Raw genomic sequence first — 20,966 nt, forward strand, 5'->3', positions numbered from 1 at the left:
TTGAAGAGATTTCTGCACACCCATGTTCACTGCAGCATTATTTATAATAGTCCAGACATGGAAACAATCTAAGTGTGTATCAACAGAATAATGGGTAAAGGCAATGTACTGTTTATCTGTCATCTATCTATTTGTCATATCTATCTGTCATATCTATCTATATATCTATCATCTACCTATCATTATCCATGTATCTATGTATCTATCTATCATCACAACACCTATAGAAATGTATAGGAATGCTATTAAGCCATAAAAAAGAGGAAAATCTTGCCCTTAGGGAAAACATAGGTGGATCTTGAGGGCATTATGTAAGTGAGACAAATATTGTATGATTTCACTTACATGTGGAATCTAAAATAAAAACAAACTCATGGAAAAAAATAACAGATTTGTTGTTGCCAGAGGAGGGGTGGTGGTGGTAAGACAATTGGTGAAAGTTGTCAAAAAGTACAAACTTTCAGTTATAGGATCTGTAATAACTGGGATGCAGTATACAATGTGATGATTATAGATTAACAGTGCTGTGTGGTATATTTGAAAGTTGGTAAAAGAGTAGATCCTAAAACTTTGTATACCAAGGAAAAAAAATTTGCAACTATATGAGGTAGTTGATGTTAACTAAACTTATTATAATTATTTTGCAATATGTACCCATGTCAAGTCATTGCACATTAAACTTACACAGTGTTATATGTCAATTATGTCTTAATAAACTGGAAAGAAAGGAAGGGAAGAATTACCTTTATTTAAAGACATGTACGTATAACAGCATGGTAACAATGCAAAGGTAAACTTAAAGGTAAATATAGCTTCGCTTTCATATTTATGTATTATATTATGGACTTGTTTTTAATTTTTTTTTTCAACATTTATTTATTTTTGGGACAGAGAGAGACAGAGCATGAACGGGGGAGGGGCAGAGAGAGAGGGAGACACAGAATCAGAAACAGGCTCCAGGCTCTGAGCCATCAGCCCAGAGCCCGACGCGGGGCTCGAACTCACGGACCGCGAGATCGTGACCTGGCTGAAGTCGGACGCTTAACCGACTGCGCCACCCAGGCGCCCCTAGACTTGTTTTTAAAATTACTTTGGAATGTTGATCAATAAAAGTTAATATTTTCTTTAATTTTTTCAATGTTAAGTAATTTGTCAATCAAAATATTCATCTCCACTGCCACAGCTCTGTTTAAAATCAGTCATCAGGGTTACCTGGCTGGCTCAGCCAGTAGAGCATTTGACTCTTGATCTTAGTGTTGTGAGTTCAAGCCAGACACTGGTGTGGACTGGATGCAAAAATGAAATGATAAAATAAAATAATAAAATAATAAAATAAATAAAAATAAAAATTAAATAATAAAATTAAAATTAAATAAATTACTAGCTATGAGGTACAGTCTAAGCTAATTACTTTGACATAAAACCTTCCACAACTGAATCTGGTGTCCTTTTTCAGTTCATTTCCTACTCACTATTCATCTTCCAAATACCAAAGAATTAAATATTTCTTGTTTTTTTTTTTTAACATTTATTTATTTTTGAGACAGAGAGAGGCAGAGCATGAACGGGGGAGGGTCAGAGAGAGAGGGAGACACAGAATCCGAAACAGGCTCCAGGCTCTGAGCTGTCAGCATACAGCCCGATGCGGGGCTTGAACTCACGGACTGCGAGATCATGACCTGAGCCGAAGTCGGATGCTCAACCGACTGAGCCACCCAAGTGCCCCAAATATTTCTTGTTTTTAAGAATAAGCTGGTTAATCATTTAGGCAGACTTTTGTTTTAAAGTTTTTATTCATTTATTTGAGAGAGACAGAGACAGCATGAGCGGGGAGAGAGAGAGAGAGAGAGAGAGAGAGAGAGAGAGAGAGAAGAGAGAGAGAGAGAGAGAGAGAGAGAGAAAATCCCAAGCAGGCTCTGTGTTGGCAGTAGAAACCGTGAGATCATGACCTGAGCCGAAACCAAGAGTCGGACGCTTAATGGACTGAGCCGCCCAGGGGCCCTTCTTTCTTTTTTAAATATTTATTTATTTTGCAAAAGAGAGCATGCATGCTCAAGCTGGGGAGGGGCAGAGAGAGAGGGACAGAGAAAGAATTACAAGCAGGCTGTGCACAATCAGTATAGACCCTGACACAGGGCTTGTACCCATGAACTGTGAGATCATGACCTGAGCTGAAATCAGAGTCGGGCACTTAACTGACTGAGCCACCCAGGTGCCCTTAGGCAGACTTTTCTAACAATTATTGATATCAGGAAGGGCGGGGGGGAGAGGAATATATAACTAGTCTTGGATATTACCATGGATGTTTGGTATTACCAAATGTTTGGATTACCATGACGTTTCTCAGGCTATACTGCATGTCAGTCTTCTCTTTGTGTTTGTTGTAATTTCTGTAGTAAGAAGTTCATTTAATAGAAAGGTAATACGTTCTTATCATCATCATCATCATTTCTATTATTGTAAGCCATCACCTGCATCCTCTCAATCAGTTACTGAAAAATAATAAACCATTAAATGTTAACATAGGGTTGATGAATAGATGGAGTTAGTATAAAAACAGCGTCAGCATCAGTAATAACAAAAACAACCAAAAACATAAGTTGCCAAAGTCTAATTCTGTTAGTGAACATACACATTTGTGTATTTATTCATCCACTTTCTCCTTCATGTATAGACATATATTCAGCAAATGCTTTAAAAATATCAGGAGCTATGTTTAATGGAAGAGGAACAAACACAATTAATAACAGGTGGTCCCAGGGGGTTATCTAGGCTAGGAGGAGGGACCTCCATTCTGACTAGTTCCACAGCCTCAGCTTTCACTGGTTCATACACGTTTCACACACCTCTCCTATCAATATTGGATGTTTGCTGAGAGCTCATGGGGAGAAGAAAATACATTGCGATGAAGTACAATAGTCAAGTAGCTTCCAAAGCCTTGAAGGAGATGATTAAGTAGAAAAATCAACCAAAATTAATTGAGGGATCAGAAAGTGCATGAACACCTGCAAATTCATTTTGGTAACCAAACCAGTGTGATTCTGTTTAGTTCATTAGTTGTGCATGTGTGCGCACTCATGCACGCGCGCGCGCGCACACACACACACACACACACACACACGCACACACAGTGTGTGTGTATGTAATATATACATACTAATAATTATATATATATACATAAGTCCACTTACTGTTTTCACAACCTAATATACTTTTCTTTCTGATTTTTTTGTTTTGGCAATTAAAAAAATACACTATGGGATTAATCAAAATATAGCCATACAGAAGCCTTCATAGAGACATGCTGAAATCCATAGTTTAAAATGACATTTCAAATAATATCATTAACAAAATTATGTGAGGAAAGATCAAATAGTTGTATTAAAAGTTACCTCTTGGGGGATTAAGATAAAGTATGAACGTGATTCTATCATATAACTGCTAATTTTTGCTTGCTGCTTTTTTACTTGATATTACCTTAATGTTTGAGGGACACAAAGTTACTTTTGTAGTTTGTTAGAGCTTTCTCTATTTTAGCAATATTTGAAAAATAATCTAAACATCTATAATAGGAATGATAACTATCTCCAGTATACTAACATAAAGTTAAAGCATCTTTTCTGTTCTCATTATACAGAAATATATGGCATACCTGTAATTTCATTATTTTGAAAACATATTTTGTCTCTAGACTATGTTCTTTTTCCATTTTGAAATTGAGCTTTAGAATGAGTTTTGCAATATTTTGTTTTTTTCTGCAGTGATATAAAATACATATAATGATAAGGTACATTTCAAATAATGTCTCCTACATGGTATAAATTATACATCTTGTGAATTCCTTTTGTTAAGATAGTGTTGACTTTTCTAGAAGTCCTGAAAAAATCCTGTATTTAACTAGTTCAAAATGAGAAGGGCTAGAATAAATTGGAATGATAATTGTTGGATTTAGTCAACTCTGTGTGGCTGGATTCAAAGTTTAGAAGGAATATATTAATATTTGGAAAACAATTTTCATTCAAGATATTATTTAATTTTGTTTATTTTTGTATCTTAACTGACTCTGGTGAAGAGTATCCTTTTTTGCACAGTGAAAAAGCTGCATTTCTCAAAATTGGTGTCATTTAAGTCATAATAGTCTTCTTGTACTATTTTGGGGATTGATTTTCGTTGGAAAACACAAAACAAAGTTTCACACAGGGCCTAAGTATTTCAGAATATAGCACTTTCCCTATAAGTGCAGTTTAACACAGGGCCTAAGTATTTCAGAATATAGCACTTTCCCTATAAGTGCAGTTTAACACAGGGCCTAAGTATTTCAGAATATAGCACTTTCCCTATAAAGTGCAAAAAATAGTAATTGGAGGATGAGCAGCTTGTAGATGTTCATAAAATTAGTTTTAAAAATGAATGTGTGTCACTTAAAAACTTTTGCATTTCTTAATATAGAAACAAGTTATATTAAGCCATGAGAAAGGACAGGTTTTTATTTTTTTCTTTCAGAAAATGCCACCATATCTAGAAAATCTCTTTCACTTCCATTTAAAATTTTTTTTTTCAACGTTTATTTATTTTTGGGACAGAGAGATACAGAGCATGAACGGGGGAGGGGCAGAGAGAGAGGGAGACACAGAATCGGAAACAGGCTCCAGGCTCTGAGCCATCAGCCCAGAGCCTGACGCGGGGCTCGAACTCACGGACCGCGAGATCGTGACCTGGCTGAAGTCGGACGCTTAACCGACTGCGCCACCCAGGCGCCCCTCACTTCCATTTTAAAAGATACCTTACTCATAATTTCAACCAGACTGAAAAAATCGTCTCATAAAATTTCTGGTACAAGAAGTTTACTGCTTTGCTCTCTTTTTACAAGATGTGTTTCTAATTATCTTTCTTCCATATAAATGTATATTTCAAGTGCAACACAATTATGACCAAATTGATTGGTTCTCAAGATATTTACAACCTCTTAGATTTCTATAGCTCTGTGTAACAGTTTTTATAATTTTATTTTAAAATAATTTTCCATTTACTAAGAATTGACCTTATTGACTCAAACTCATTTAATTAGTCTTTTACTATATGCATAAAGAAGTTCCCTTTACATTGCTGATACTGGTGCTTTGTATTTTTTACTTCATCATTTTTGTGGAAGAATTAACCAAAGTTTATAATATTTTCAAAGAACTATTATATTTGTTTTAATTATTAAGTTTTATTATTTTATATTATTTCCTCCATTCTGAATTTTTAAATTTTATTATTTTTTTCTGGCATCTTGAGATGGTATATTCACTCAATGAATTTCTACTGTAATTTGATATAAGTATATGCACTAAAGGCTATGAAGTATCCTCTGAGCAAAGTGTAACTGCATCTCATATTTCATATGTTGTTTCTTCATTATCCTTTATTTTTGTTTTAATATTTCTTTTCTTTTTTGTGTGAATGAGAGACTGCAAGCAGGGGTGGGGAGAGTGAATGTTAAGCGGGCCCTATGCCAGCATTGTTCCAGACGAGGGGCTTGATCTCATGACAGTGAGATCATGACCTGAGCCAAGATCAAGAGTCGGACATTTAACCAAATGAGCTACCCAGGCACCCCTGGTTTAATATTTCTTGTAAATCATAGGTTGCTTGAAGTGTTTTGTTCCAAATGGGTGAATTTTTGATTGATTGATTGATACTCGTTTCTGCTGTGTCACAGATGTCTTAGAAGAAGAAATAATATAAGTCAAATCTTGAGAAAGTCATAATGTATCAGAATTCCTGATAAACATTCTGAGTGTATTTACTAGTAGAATGTTAATGGAAGGTCTTTATTTATAAAAAGTTTTAACAGTACATAATCTGTCAATATAATTTATTATAAATAAATGTTTTTTATGGATTTATGGTATTCCAGATTGTCCAAAAAATGTGGAGTAGTCAAAAAGCCTGCTAATCAGTTCCATTAATTAATGGCTAAAAGTGATGATATTCTAATTTTTTTTTTTACATTTATTTTTGAGAGAGAGAGACAGAGTGTGAGCAGGGGAGGGGCAGAGAGAGAGGGAGACACAGAATCAGAAGCAGGCTCCAGGCTCCAAGCTGTCAGCACAGAGCCTGATGTGGGGCTTGAACCCACGAACTGTGAGATCATGACCTGAGCCGAAGTCAGCTGCTTAACTGACAGAGCTACCCAGGTGCCCCCAAAAAGTGATGATGTTCTAAAATCAAAATAACTTTTGTTGTGTAGCAGTCTCTGTATTTACACTGCTTGGAAGAAACATTTTCTGTTAAATCTCAAACCAAAGATAGGCCCAAATATATGAATCAAAAGAGCATTTTGGTGGAGTTGTCATGGGCTGTGACAAAATCATTAATTTTGATAAATATAACATTAGGTTCATGTTTATCATAATCATAAGCCCACCTTGGGTTAATTGCATCCATACCGTCCTACTGCAACTCGTTGCTACTTATAACCTAATCCCAACCAGCCACTTGACTGGCATTTCTGACTCCACCTAAGACTGACTATAGTCTCTTCTGTATAGAACATTATAACTAAATTTTCACCAAAGCATAATAATCTCAAAAACACATGGTTTTGGGGCACCTGGGGGGCTCAGTCAGTTGAGCGTCTGACTCTTGGTTTTGGCTCAGGTCATGATTTCATGGTTCATGGGTTTGAGCCCTACGTCAGGCTCTGTGCTGACAGCAAGGAGCCTGGTTAGTCTCTTCCTCTCTCTCTGCCCCTCCCCCTCTCACTCTCTATTTTCTCTCTCTCAAAATAAATAAACTTAAAAAAAATGCATAAAAATATGGTTTTTAAATGAGCAACTGAAAGAACTTCACAGTTTGAGGACACCCATGACAATGGTGGAGGTTAAGAAATAGAATGTTACCCATGTTGCAGAAGCTACCCTAGCTTTCATCCCAATAACTACACCTTCCCTATCCCATGGTGAGAACTGGTGTCTTGCCATCTAACACTATGGTACTTTTGTGTGGTTTAATGTAAAATGAATGATAAAATATGTGTGCTTTGCGTGGCTTCTTTTTCCAACATTATCTCATAATAGCCATCCTTGCTGAGTATATTTCTTTTATTTTCTGTCACTACACTGTTGGTGAACATTTGGTCTGTTTCCATCTATCTGCCATTATAAAACCATGCTTGTCTGATGGACATTTTTGTGGTATTTCAGTATTCATGAACACTCATGTATACCTATGAGTACAATTATCAGTCTTGACTGCCTATATTAATAAATTTACTAGAAAATGCCAAATGATTTTTCCAGGTTGCCCTACTGATCTATAATACCACAAGCAACATATGAGAGTTCCAGTTGCCTCACATCCAACACCTGTTGTTTTCAGGCCTTAATAGTTTGTTAATTGTGTGGTGTGTAATAGTATCTCATATTTTTCTTAGTTTTCATTAATGAATCATGAATTTCCATTAATTTGTTTTTAATTTATATCACTGCAGCTGATAATAAGATGAAGCATCTTGTCAAATGTTTATTGGTCATTTGGATATACTGTTTTTTTTTTTTTTTAAATTTTTTTCAACGTTTATTTATTTGCGGGACAGAGAGAGACAGAGCATGAACGGGGGAGGGGCAGAGAGAGAGGAAGACACAGAATCGGAAACAGGCTCCAGGCTCTGAGCCATCAGCCCAGAGCCCGACGCGGGGCTCGAACTCACGGACCGCGAGATTGTGACCTGGCTGAAGTCGGACGCTTAACCGACTGCGCCACCCAGGCGCCCCTGGATATACTGTTTAATGAAGCATCTAAAAATCTCTTGCCTGCTATTCTATTTTAACGTCTTTTTTTCCTATTGATTTGTAAAAGTTTATCATGTTTTCTGGAAAAAAGAAGATCCCCTTTCAGTTTTACTCTCATGATGGTTTTTAATTTTTCTTAATGTTTATTTTTGAGAGAGATAGACACAATGTGAGTAGGGGAGGGGCAGACAGAGAGGGAGACACAGAATCCGAAGCAGACTTCAAGCTCCGGTGGGGGGCTCGAACTCACAAACTGTGAGATCATGACCTGAGCCAAAGTCAGACACTTAACTGACTGAGCCAGCACCCAGGCACCCCACTCTCATGATGATTTTTGATCACAAAAGTTGTTAATTTTAATGTAGCTCAATTATTAGTATTTTTCTTTATGTGGAGTGTTGATTTCTATTTAAAAATATTTTCCCCCCAAGTTCATAGTTTACCCATTCTGAAAGTAAAGCTCCGTATCAAAGCATCCCAGTATTCAGTGACCTCAAACAACAACATTTAATTTTTCATGACAAGTGTGCAGCAAGGTCGGTATTGGCAGGGTGACTCTGCTTCTCACTGAACAACATGTGCTGCTGCTGTACCGCCTTTGCTTTGGGCTTCAGCTCAGTTGGAATGGCCCTCCGAGTGCCTCTCGTCTTCCTCCTAGGACTGGAGGGCTCGCTGGTGCATGTTCTTCTTGTCAAGACCAAAGTGGGTGATGAAACCCTCAAAGCTTCCTAAATCCTGAGCTTCCAAATGGCACCTTGTCATTTCTGGTTTATTTTAGTTACATACATACATACATACATACATACATACATACATACATACATAAAGATTGGCAAAACGAAAGTCCAGAGGGGACAAGAGGTTAATCTACTTCCTCATTTTAGGGGCAGAAATGGCAGCCTCATATGTCAAAAGTTTGGGTTAATAATGAAATATATTTCATAGAATAGTGAAAACTATTCTCATATAATCTTCATCTTTTAACATTCCTTTTTAGATATAAATTCTACCTATATCTGACTACTGTGAATGGCTAAGGTAGGGATCAAGTTTTTATTTACATTTTTATATGGGTGTTCCCATTTAATAATTAGCATTTTTTTAAAGACTGGCTTGCTTATGCAGTTCTGAAATGACATTTTTATAAAGATTAGCCTACTGTTAGTCTCTATAGCATGTCTTGGGCTGTAAGTGTATCCTTGTGACATAACCACATTATTTTATTGTTACAGCTTTAATAACATCTTTATAGAGTAAATCCTCTATTTTTTTTTCTTTTTCTTTTTGGAGAATATTTCAGCTCTTCATGGAGGAATACAGTCCATGTAAATTTTAGAACCAGATATTCAAAATCTGTTAATTTTTTTTGATGGGGTTATGATTGGAATTAAATTGAATCAGTAGACAAATTTGAGAAAAACTTAAATGTTTACAATGATAAGACTTATAATACTTTAAGCAACTATAAATGGATTTAGGTCTTCATTAATGTCTTGTAGTAATGTCTAATAAATTTCTGTACAGAGCCTGGCATATCTATTAGAATTTTTACTGAGCATTTGATATTTTTCATTTATTTGTGTTATATCATTTCTAAAAATCATGTTTTGTATCACTGAAATATAGAAATGCATTGATTGTATCAGTGGCCTTGCAAGCAGTAAACTTTTGGATCCACTTAAATTGGATGACACTTACTTGAGGTCTCTGTGGTTTTTATAGACTAGATCATACCATCACCCATAACAATTCCTTTTTAAATTTCTTTTTTGTAAGTTTATTTTTGAGAGAGAGAGCGAGAGAGAGCCCGTGAACAAGGTAGGGGCAGAAAGAGAGAAGGAAAGAGAGAATCCAGAGCAGGCTTCGTGCTGTCAGCCCAGTTTCACGAACTGTGAGATCATGACCTGAGCTGAAATCAGGAGTTGGACACTTAACCTCTTGAGCCACCTGGGCGCCCATCCTTTTAAAATTTCTTATACCTTCTTTTTCTTCTTATTCACCTATTGCACTGGCTAAAGTCACTGTGCAATGGTGAATAATGCCAGTCTCAGAGGAAGATCTTCCTGGCTGTTTTGTAAAGTATAAATTAATTCAGTTTACTTTTCTGTTTCAAACACCCTAAAGTTTTCCCATAAAAATTAAAATAAAATTTGAATAGTCATGGAACTCTGGCTACCTCTAGCCTTTTTTTCTGTATGTTTCCCTCAATTATCTCACTTTAATTATATTTGGTTATTTGCTGTTTACTTTCATTTATTTTACAAAGATGCACATAATCCTCTTGGTGGGCAGTACACATTTAACGGTTTCCTCTAGCTTGCCATATTTGTTCACATCTAGAAATCTAACAGTTGATTTTTTCCCAGTATTTTAATTTTGAAATAGTTTGTTTTACAGAAATAGTTGCGGAAGTAGAACAAAGAGTTCATGTGTACCCAGGGAAAATATATTCTATAACCATAAAACATTGCCAGCACTCAGAGAATTGCTGTTAGTGTACTGTTTTTTTAAATGTTTATTTATTTATTTTGAAAGGGGGAGGGGAGAGAGAGAGCGCAAGAGCAAGCAGGGAGGGGCAGAAAGAGAGGGAGAGAGAGAATCCCAAGCAGCTCCTGTGCTGTCAGTGCACAGCCCAATGTGGGGCTCGATCCCACAAACTGTGAGATCATGACCTGAGCCGAAATCAAGGGTCAGACACTTAACCGACAGAGCCACCCAGGTGTCCCTGTTAGTGTACTTGTTAACTGGGCTGCATAACTTAACTTGGATTTTGGCAGATTTTACATGTACTGTCTTGGGGAGTGGGAAGGATTTGGCCAGGGAATAACTGTGATGTTTTATCACATGAGTAAAATATGTTTCAATAACTGTCACCTCAGGATACAGAATGTCCCATCACCACAAAGAAATCCCCCCTGCTAAGCCCTTGTCAAACCTTTCCACCAATCCTAAACCCTGGTACCTGCTTATCTATGACCGCCATTGTAATTTTCTATCTTTGAGGATGTTACCTAAATCTAATCATTCACTATGTAACTCTCTGGGATTGAATTTTTCTTCACTCAGCAAGATGCCCTTGAAATCTATGTAACATTTATGTATCTATCAATGGTTTGTTTCTTTTTGTTCCTGAGTAGTAGTTCCTTGTCTGTTTATCCGTTCACTGTTAAAGGACATTTGGGTTGTTTCCAAATTCCATGTTTTTGGCTATTACATGTGCAGCTGCATGAAATTAACATTCTCCCAGTATTGTTACTTGTTTCTCAGTCTCACTTCATTCATTCAGGTCTGTAATAAAATGAGATATAATATTCTATTTCCTATATACACTGTTTTCTAACTCCCACATTGTAATGTAAGTCCCATATCAGAAAGGACTTTATTCATCTCTCACATCCTGATTCCTAGAAGAATTCTTGATATAAATTATTCTTATTAATGTTTGTTAAGTGTTAAATGTTTTTATAAAACTACTTACTATTTCTTATTTTATATAGCTCATCAATAATTCCATATACTCCATCATTAGTCTCCATTTCCCACTGAGCCCTTGATCTTGGTATCACTATTTAAAATCAGAATGTTTGCTCTATATTATACAGATATCAAGACTTATCCTAATTTTTCCTTCATACGCAGAGACTACGTCTTGTGAATATCTGCTATAATTCTAAACTTCAGTTCCTAAATAAACATCATCAATGCATTTTGAGGGGTGACACTTGTGTTCAGCTCCTCAACTATATAATGCAACTTTGGTGAAATATTTTTTACCTGTTAAAATGTTAGGTTACCATTATGTAACCTGCTGTTTTTATTTTCATTATTTTGTAGAGAGTTGTGAGTAAATAATAGTATCAATACAGACATTTAGAGAGTATTCATGGAAAAATAAAATCATTTGCTTATAAAGCACATTCATAAGACTATAGCCTTAATTATTTTATAGAAGACAGGCAATAAATGATAGAAGATAGTTTAGGTGTGAATAAAATTTCATTCTGAAATACCTGTTGCTGGGGCGCCTGGGTGGCGCAGTCGGTTAAGCATCCGACTTCAGCCAGGTCACGATCTCGCGGTCCGTGAGTTCGAGCCCCGCGTCGGGCTCTGGGCTGATGGCTCAGAGCCTGGAGCCTGTTTCCGATTCTGTGTCTCCCTCTCTCTCTGCCCCTCGCCCGTTCATGCTCTGTCTCTCTCTGTCCCAAAAATAAAAATAAAAACGTTGAAAAAAAAATTAAAAAAAAAAAAAAAAAAAAAAAAAAAAGAAAAAAAAAAAAAAGAAATACCTGTTGCTAATTTTAGTTCAACAATGGACATGCTAATTGTGAGAAAATGCCATAAACATGTGACATGATTCTAATGTCTCAGCTTCCCCATCATCTGTGTGAGAATATAAACAGAATGTTTGGGGTCGGTAAACTCATTAGGATAGAGCACGGTGCTAATAATTAATAGGATTTACTTTCTTTAGCCATTTAAAGACCTTTAATTTAAAGGTCTTTAAATTTTAGCAAAGCATAAAATTAAAGCAAATTGTTATTGCTTTAAATTTCTCAATTTAAAGATTGAGAATCTGATGTAGATAGGCAAGACCTTTAATTTAAAGGTCTTTAAATTTTAGCAAAGCATAAAATTAAAGCAAATTGTTATTGCTTTAAATTTCTCAATTTAAAGATTGAGAATCTGATGTAGATAGGCAAAAACTGCATGCAAGCAAGACCATGTGTAAACATTTTTACCTTAAGTAATATATAATCTGAATAACTGAAACTTACCAGAAACATACATGTATACACACACAACCCCCTACCCCACTATGGAGTAGTGGAGTATGGCTGCCAAATCTAAGACAATGGATGTATAAACTACCTCTCATTATTTCCTAAGCTGTGCTTCTTATGATTAATTTACAAACATTTTTGAACTTCTACCTTCATGTTCTGTAAGTACCTTGAGGTCTACAAATTGAAATAATTGTACATTTTAAGTATTACTTTAATAGTCAAATGTAAGTTTTTGTAACAGTTTTTCATTATAGAAGACATCTCTCCCTTTACTACATCTAAAAACATAAAGTTTAACTTCCATTAAGATTATTCCACTAGGCAACTTTGTAACTCCAGTTCATTAACTTATTATTTTAAAATTTTATTTGTTCACTCAAGCATTTATTGAGCAGTTTTTACAAGCTAAAAGTTATGCTTGTTGTATAGAGTTGAAAACAGTACAGATAATTCCTAAAAACTTATATGTACACACACAGATACACACACACAATGAAAAGCCATCAAAAGAGAATGAGAAGAAAGTTCTAGTGCAGGAGAACAATGTTGAGATAATATAAACATGAAAACTGATATGCCCATTGAATTTATCAATGTGAAAGGGAATTTAGGGATGAAATTTAGGTTCAGTAGTTTATTATGATACATTGTTAAGAGTTGTGAAAGAGAAATTGTGAGTATAGAACTTTAGAAGAAAGAAATAGGCTAATAGCAAAATAGGTATGTGACAAAAAGATACTTTGTTATTGCTTTGTGTGTGTGTGTGTGTGTGTGTGTGTGTGTGTGTGTGTGTGTTTTGTTTTGTTTTTTATTTTAATGGGAAAGACTAGCATCCACTTCAATATGTGGTTGTAGTTGAACTGTGAAGGCAAGATGTTGAAATACATTCCACAGAGGATAATAGATATGCCTGACTCGGTAACATATGCTCATTCTACTGAAAGTCATAGTTGCTTATTTAATCAGTGCACTGAGAAAAACCATACAAAATTATTACTTTCTTCTGTCAGAAGTTTTCCTTCAATTCTTAATTCTACTTTCATTTACTTGATACCATAATAGAATTTTCTCAGTGTAGGAAATGCTAGATTATTGTAAGCAGAAATAATCCACATTAAACTTCATATTTTGTAATGAATTATAGCCCTGTTTTTCTGTGTATGAAATGCAACATGATGAAAATATAGAGTTCACTAATGTTAACTTCATTGCTGATTGATAATTGACAACCATGTATATTATAGTTTAAATGTTGAGAACTCTGAAAGAGAATAAAAAGTCCTAAAGAAGAAATGTTAGATGTAGAGTGGTGAAGGCATCGAAGGAAAATGGAATATAAGGGTGTAAAGCAAAGGAACATTATTCTTGGAAACCAGCAAAATAAGACATGTTATGAAGGTAAATAACTATAAGATCATAGAAGTAAAACAAGGATACAGTTCTTAAAACCTGATTTTTGTCCTATACTTAAATTATATTATTTAATGGAACTAAATCTTTATAATTGATTGTACTGTTTCAATACCTATTCTCAATGATGAAGCCCTTTATCTCTCCCTCAGCCTAAATGTACTTTATTACTTTATTTGACAAATTTACTAAGAGTCTAACATGTCCACAACTCTGAAAAGTACTATAGATAAAAAAAGATGCCCCATTTTGTGAGGAGATCCAATAGTTAGGGGAAAAATGCATATAAACTGATAAGCTGCAATAAAATTTGCTAAATGTAATTACAGAGGTTACAAAATGTGCTACAAAATGGGAACAGAGAGAACTGAGCAATTATACACCTAGGAAATAGGGGAACACTTTATTGAGAAGGTAATATGTAGATGTTCCCTGAGTAATCAGTAAGAGAATCTTCACAGCCATTAAGAATGAGGAAGATAGATTTCAATGGAGAACTGGGCAAGAAGCTGCAAGGACAGTGTTATCTTCTCACATGCAATTGTAAAGTTCTCATCAGAGAAATTGGCATGCCATCTGATGAATTAGAATATGGTAAATAGGAATCCTGTGCTCAGAGAGCCCATATGTCTGTGTTCTGATGTAGAGTACCTCTTCTAATTCCTACCTTCTTTTTGTGGGTATCTTCTATTATGTATCAATATTGTCATTAATGTGTGTCCTTTTGAGGCTATTTTAGCCAAAATGTTATAACTAGTCTAATAAAAAGACTGTAAAGCCTCCATATGTCATTCTTAGGAGTCTTACTGGTTAAGAGAAAGGTATAAATTGAGCCCAACAATGAATCTAAACTGTATTTCTATTTGACGTGGATAGCTTTACAATGCCATTAATTAATTAATTTTATTCCTTTTTTTTTTTTTTTTTTAGTCTCTCCTTTTTTTTAGTCACTCTTTAATTTTCCGGTATAGTTAACACGTAGTGTTATATCAGTTTTAGGTGTACAATATAGTGATTCAATAATTCTATACATTAATCAGTGATCAGTACATAATTCAAAACATTTTTAATGTTTATATATTTTTGAGGGAGAGAGAGAGTGTGAGCAAGGGAGGGGCAGACAGAGAGGGAGACAAAGAATCTGAAACAGGCTCTAGGCTCTGAGCTGTCAGCACAGAGCCTGATGTGGGGCTCCAACCCACGAACTGTGAAATCATGACCTGAGCCGAAGTCGGACGTTTACCTGACTGAGCCAGGCTCCCCAACATAGTTTTTTAAAGTGTTCTGTCTCCCAGTGTATTATGTGGAGTCTGTGGATGAAGAAATCAACGAAACTGACTTGGCCCCTATCTTACAAGATTTATATTTGGGAGCTGGTAGGGAGGTGTGCACTAAATCAACCTTGAAAACATTATTGATTTAAAATTGTGTTGAGTACTACAAAGGAGATGCACATGTTGTTTTAGGAAAAAAGTGAAGCTAAGCTTTCTAAATAGGGAATAATTCCCAGAAAAAGATAAAGACGGATATTATCATAAGAGAATATGGTTCCTCCTGCAGCTGCTGTTATTAATATTTAGTTCAAATTATCAGAGCATTTTATCTTCCATATGCCTGATCACTATTCAGTTTGGCTGCATTTAGTCATCAATTTAGCACTTTAGAAATTAACTAGGTCTTGGTTTCAGAGTCAATACTACTCCTTCCTCTTGCCCGACATCTAGTGGGAGAGAGAATCAGTGGGAGAATCACCAGGGGAAAATAAGTGAAGACAAATCCCTAAAGGGAAAGAGCAAAGAAGATACTTTTCTGGATCACTGTATGTTATAGAATGAGTAAGACTGTACACGTTTATTATGATAGTATGCTTCTCTGTGCTTTCACTGTGTATTCTACTGCGATTTTAATATATTGCCCTACAAATTTCCCTAGTAATTAGCTGACAGTATCCTCCCCTGATGTTGCATCATTGGCTGAAAAGTAGCTGTCTCCTCATTATGGCTTTCTTCTCACTAATCCTGAAATACTACATGCATTTATAATTTAACATGACCTCAAATTAGCTTATTCAAGCTCTTCCTGGAATATGAGGGCACTATTTAAAAAAATTTTTTTTTTCAACGTTTATTTATTTTTGGGACAGAGAGAGACAGAGCATGAACGGGGGAGGGGCAGAGAGAGAGGAAGACACAGAATCGGAAACAGGCTCCAGGCTCTGAGCCATCAGCCCAGAGCCTGACGCGGGGCTCGAAGTCACGGACCGCGAGATCGTGACCTGGCTGAAGTCGGACGCTTAACCGACTGCGCCACCCAGGCGCCCCATGAGGGCACTATTTAATGGCGTTTAATTTTTCTGTCAAATCTAACTTTCAGACTCACAGAGATGAGGATAAATCAGCATATGGATTTCAAGGTTAAGAAATTGACTCAAATATCATACAAAATAATATGCCTTTAAAAGATTTTTTTAATGTTTATTTTTGAAGGAGAAAAAAGATAGCAGGGGAGGAGCAGGTAGAGAGGGAGACACAGAATCAGAAACAGGCTCCAGGCTCTGAGCTGTCAGCACAGAGCCTGATGTGGGACTTGAACTCACAAATTGTGAGATCATGACTTGATCTGAAGTCAGATACTCAACCAACTGAGCCATCCATGTGCCCCAATATATCTTTTATGTAAGAATTTAATCAATGTATCTTTGTAAAGTGTAGAAGTACACGCAAATGGCCGTAAATAGCAAGGCAAAAGATACTTAATTGAGGTAGTTTTACTTCTAGGAGAGTAGAAGTAGCTACTGACATTCATAGTTTCATTACCAGTAGCTCTACCCTGAGATAAGAGGAAAAACATGTATTTACAATCGCTGTATCATTTTTAGGTCTATCGTGTGTGTGTGTGTGTGTGTGTGTGTGTGTGTGTGTGTGTACAGTATGTCACTGTACCTTTAGATGGTTTTCAAGTTTCTTTTTGTAAACAACTAATTCTATAGGGGATTTTTAATTGCCCACAAATAATGAGATAAAAACAGAACTTTCAAATAACTTCAGTTATGAATGCATTAGTCTCTTCCACAGGCAGGCTCACACTGATTAGTAAAATAGAAAGTATGAATATCTTGATATTTCCCGTGGGGAAGTTTAAAAGTAACTTTTCATCATCTTTAATCTCCGTATATTCATTTTCATATTCTATTTTTTTCTGACTTTGCTTTTAAACTCCAGTGTCTTTAGGAAATCCCATTATTTCACTTTGCTTTATGGTTGAAATTATGGCCTTATGTTTTTCACTGCTCTTTTGTTGTTTTGTGAACAAGGAACTGTTCTCAATGGCAGTGTGTAATAATCACAAGAAAATTATAGTCACAAACATATAAAAGGATAATTGGTCAAGTAGGTTATATTGGGTTAAGAGATTCTCTAAAATTGGCAATTTTCTTTAAGTTATAAAGAAAGTGTTTTCAAAAACTGGTGAGGCATTTGCAAGGAAAAATGTACAGCAATAAAACAGGTATAATAAAAAAGAAGAAATGAAAAACTTTAGATAGGTGAAGGTTACCAGAAACGAATTTAATTGAATGCCAAATACAACCATAGATTATATTTTTAGGATAAATAATCAAATGTATAATGAAAATAATATAAAAACTCACATAATTTTAATATTGTAGATAGCTAATATACTCGCCAAAATTTGATTACCCCGATAGGGAATAATAAGGGCTAATTGTCATCAACATGGAAGAAACTAGCAAATTTTGTAAAAATGCCTGTGAATCTGTATAGTACTTGGGGGAAAAAGAAAATGTGTGAGCCTCTAGAAAATAAAGTATACTTTAAAAAATACCCTTTAACTTGAAAAACTTAGATGTTGAAAGAAATGAACTGAAAGCAGAAATACATGAGTCCTTTTGAAACCTAAAGGCATATGATAATTCTCTAAAAATAATTTTAGTCATGTAGTACTTAAGAAAAATAATCCTCCATTTGAATACAAAAAGTACTTTGAGGAACACGATACCTTCTATTTGGCCTGAAAGCATAGATCTGTAGTATATTAGAAGTTGAGAAAGCTTTTGAACATATAATGTCACTTTTACAGCATGTACTAAATTGATACAAATTCCCTGAAAATATAATATATTAAATCAACACATTTATTGTATACTTGTCATATAAAGCCATGCCTACCTGTGTATAATATGATCCAGGCCCCATGTGAAGCCATGTAGACATCTTTTGGAATGTTATGTCATTGTAAAAAGGGCCAAGTTCTCGTGAAATGAGAAAACATGTGACCTGGCTTTCACTGGTCTGACACTTAGCAAGAAAACCACAAACCATACTCGTAGACTTGAGCTTCTTAGGCATTATTTGTGGAGTCTGTAAACAGGAACATGCTCAAGTGAAGATGAAGAGGAATGCTAGAAAGTTCTTGAAGGTACAGATTGTTACAGATTTGTTGCTGTATTACCTCCGAGCTGTTTCCTCTGACATCTTCCTAGATGAGCCACTGGATCAAGCTACATACATACGAAGTGACAGGATGTGGGTTTCACAGGAATTACTCTGGTCAATATGTTTCATGCTCTTATCTAAGCTGATTAAATATGATTGCATACTCCGATTATTTATAATAACTCTGATATCTGTCCAGACATGGAAAATCACTAAAATTCTTCAACTTTTATTTTTTTTTATTTTTAAATTTTTTTTTAGAAGTTTATGTTAGTTTTGAGAGAGAGAGAGAGGAGAGAGAGAGCACATCTCATGGTATCATCTCGGCATATCCTAATACAACTAGTGTCAAATTCAGCCTTTAGTATGAAAACATTGAAAGTTAATTAACATTTCACACGTGTGTGAGTATGAGAGGGAACTTGGGTACAGAAAAGCTGAAGCAAGTCAAGTTTCTGAGAAGCAAGTAGTGAAGAATGTTGGTGATAGGTGATTTATGCTGTGTGTGTGCTTGTGAAGGTCTGTGTGTGTGGGGGGGAGCAAGTTGCAGAGCATTCTTAGCCTAACCGTCAGTGCAGGAGAATTGTATAAATACCATCGAAAAAAATATGTGAATATTGGATAGTTTTATCTATTCTGTAGGGACAATGTGAAATCCCTATGGTAAAAATAGAAGATAATGCAACATTGTTTTTGGAGGGGGCACTTCCCTAGTTTATTTCACTTCTGTAAAAGTGTAAGAACTGTTTATGATTGATTGATTCAAAATTAGATATCCTAATAACAGGTCAGGTAATGTATACTGAAGTCACTAATTGGTCATGCTCAAGGCTTAGTATGCTCAAGCCTTCTGTTCCCATCAAAAACTTCCAGTCACTGTGCTTATTTTTCATCTTCCGTTGGCACCGCTAGGCCAACATTTAATAATTAAACTACAGTGTCAACTTTTCCTGGATCTCCTGCCAGGCTGCTTTTCATTTTTCTGCAGTGGTCAGCAAAATATGATTGGCCTTACTACATATTTACTACGGATAAGCTTTTCTTATCTATAGTCTTTTCTTATGTTCCCCATAGTATCAATTCTAAATGTGTTGTATGTTTCTGTATATCAGTAAAAGAAACTTTACTTATGGTACTGAGAATTTTTAGGTTATTGAGGATTTTCCTTCAGCTCTTCTCTGTTAACTGAAAATACCTGTATTTTGTGCCTATATTAAGTCACTCTTACTTTCACGCACATTCTTTTCTAGCCTTCATAAATAATTTGTTTGACCAATTAGTGACTTTATATCTTGTTCTTGACTCATCAAAGTTTAATCTGCAGTGAATCAAACTCTTCCTCACTTGAATGTATTTAACAGGCTTTTATCTATGATGATGTTGCTAATTAACATCCCTCCCACTTGCTAATGAACTATATAGTTATGAAACAAGTAGTATTGATTTAAGTCAACCACTTAACACAGACTATTCAGAATGTGTCTTATTGCCTGTCACTATATTTAAGTTGTTGTTTTAAATGTTACTATTATATAGATGAAAATCACCAAAATAGCACCATCATTCATTCATGCATTCAATCAACATTTACTAGCTGTACTGGTAAAAAAAAGATTGGTCCCTGGCCTTAAATAATTTACATTCAACTGAGATGGTAGAAATTCAACAAGTAGAAAGATAAATTATCTTTCAGCTGATAATAAGCACTATAGATAAACAAAACCTGGCAGGTGAACAGAAGAGTGGATCGTGCTCTTACAAATAGATCAGGAAGGTCCCTCTCTTGTGGCAACCTTTCAGCCAAAATCTGTGGGAAAGGAGAAAGTTCTCCCAAGGGAGGGTCGAGACAACATGTCTAAGGCACAAGCAAGATTGGTCTGTTTAAGGAACTTTCAGAGAATCAAACATGTTAAGGGGATAGTGTTAGGGGAAGAGGCCAGGTTACATGAGCTCAAAGGAAAAAGAGAACACAAAGAATTTTGGATTCTATTTTGAGTGAGATGAGTACTCATTATAGGTAAAGCACAAGAGATCCCTAGTCTGACATATTATGAAAGGAGCCCTCTGGGTGTTGTGTGGGAAATAAATAAGTAAGGAGAAGGGGCAAAACTCTTTGTTATACAAAAACTCTTAAGCAAGATGGCCTTAGAAAATTTGCCCTGGTTTCCAATGTGGTTCTCCTCTGCCTGCCTATGAGTTTACTTATTTGATTACGCTCTTTTCTGTTCTCTAAGTGTAAATGCCAGAGTTTTCTCTTCATTGGCTAATCAGAACATTTTCCTTTTTTTCTGGTTTTGTTTCCCTGAGAATACTTCAAACTTTTGTAATGTAAGCCAAAAAGGGCCAATGGCATTTTTATTGGTTTACAGGTAGTGAGTTTCTCTCTGTTACATTTATATATACACATGCACATATACACATGGGTATATTTGCACGCACACACATACATTTGGTTGGATTGTGTGTAAGTTTGAGAGATCAGTGGACACCTCTCTCAAGAAGATTCAGTAAGAAAAACCTACTCTAAGGGAGCTCTGCAA

The 20,966-nt window shown here is 35.5% G+C and overlaps 1 long non-coding RNA gene across 1 annotated transcript in view; it reads left to right on the plus strand.

Annotated features, from left to right (window-relative positions):
- LOC147584046 (uncharacterized) overlaps positions 1–20,966 on the plus strand; it is a 255,389-nt gene that overhangs the window by 41,492 nt on the left and 192,931 nt on the right. The window contains exon 2 of the long non-coding RNA XR_015255122.1: positions 8,776–8,816. This is a non-coding gene — a long non-coding RNA (uncharacterized LOC147584046). The remainder of the gene's footprint in view (positions 1–8,775; positions 8,817–20,966) is intronic.

The sequence above is a fragment of the Puma concolor genome, chromosome A1, assembly GCF_028749965.1.
Source record: "Puma concolor isolate L17-30 chromosome A1, mPumCon1.1.hap2, whole genome shotgun sequence".
Lineage (NCBI taxonomy): Eukaryota > Metazoa > Chordata > Mammalia > Carnivora > Felidae > Puma > Puma concolor.